We start from the raw sequence: 1583 nt of genomic DNA, 5'->3' as shown, positions 1-1583 counted from the left end.
GAACACGTGCCCCCAGGTGCTGCACCAGCCTGAGGTGAGAGTCAGACCCCTTGGATTGGCCAAGACTGTCTGCTCTCCTACAGATTCTATTTTGCTTTTGCTTTCCGCCCCAACAAACCCATCTCCCTCCCCAAATGCCCTGAAGAAATAGAAAATGCAGTTTGCAGATAATCTCTTGCCAAATTGATAAAAGACTACATAAAACACCGAGTCTGTTCTATTCCAACTTTGATGGGCAGAGCCAAACAATTTGTATGGCTGGGACACGGAACTGAGATAATAATTAATCTAAAACCCTTTATTTTTTTCCCTGCTCCTTTTTCCATCTCTCAAAAGCACAGATACACAAAAAGAGCATAATGACCGTTTTCATTGCCAAAGAATAATATTAATGAGTTTCCACATCTTGAAACCCAATCAGGAGCGCCTGAGTCATTTTTTTTTTTTTATTATTAAACAAGCTCATAAACCACCAGGTGGAAAATACACGTCACCCCCCAAAACCTTTACGTAGAATCTACCAACAAGATTCTATGAATGTTCCTTTGTTAGCTATGATTAAAATTCAGGACACATGGTATAAGATTATGCAACCATGCCATTTTTTTTGAGGTTTTTATGAAAATAGAATAAAATGTAAACTAGAATTGTTTTTTCTTGGTTTGGGATTTCAAGATGCTACTTTGGCTCTCTTTGTGTTTTGCTCTCTATCTATGTGTATTTCATGAGCTTGACTAGTTGGGGTGTGTGCGTGTGTGTGTGTGTGTGTGTGTGTGTGTGTGTGAGAGAGAGAGAGAGAGAGAGAGAGAGAGAGAGAGAGAGAGAGAGAGATCACGTACTATTTTCTGTTCGTTACCTGATCACAATTAAATTGAAATCTGTGCAGTAAGTGGACTGGTAGGAAATACATTAAAATATTATTTTGATGCTTTTCAATTAGGGCCAAGAAAGCTCTGTTTCACCTCCCCCCTGCTTTTCAGTATTTTCTGAATTTCTATAATTAGCATTTATTCTCTCTCTCTCTCTCTCTCTCTCTCTCTCTCTCTCTCTCTCCTTGTGGTGCTGGGGATGGAGCCCGGGGCCTCTTGCCTGCCAGGTAAGCAGCCTCCCACCGAGCCACACTCGGTGCCTGTTTTGCTGGGTATTACTTTCCTCTGTGCCTGCGTCCTCACAGATTCACAGGTCATTTCCCCACCTGGGTGCTCACGATGAACTTCCTGGGGGAGAGGACACCTGAGCCGAGTCTTGAAGTGTGAGTCGAGTTCCCTGGGCAAAGGTGGAATTCAGGGGATTGGCATGAGATTTAAGACCAGAGACTTGGTGGCTGGGGAAGGCTGCACACAGCTGTAATCCCAGAGATTCAGGAGGATGAGACCAGGGGAACTGCAAGTTCAGGGTCAACCTGGGCAACTTAGTGAGACCTTGTCTCAAAACAAAACACAAAAAGGACAGTGAAGTGGCTCGGTGGGAGAGCACCCATGGGTTCAGTCCCCAATACCTAAAAAAAAAGAGAGAGACCTGAATACTTTAAAGGAGACACTAAGGAACCTTCCTAAGAACCCAAATAAATGACCAATGCCAGA

This window comes from Ictidomys tridecemlineatus, unplaced genomic scaffold (genome assembly GCF_052094955.1).
Source record: "Ictidomys tridecemlineatus isolate mIctTri1 unplaced genomic scaffold, mIctTri1.hap1 Scaffold_844, whole genome shotgun sequence".
Classification (NCBI taxonomy): Eukaryota; Metazoa; Chordata; class Mammalia; order Rodentia; family Sciuridae; genus Ictidomys; species Ictidomys tridecemlineatus.
This window is presented reverse-complemented; position numbering follows the sequence as displayed.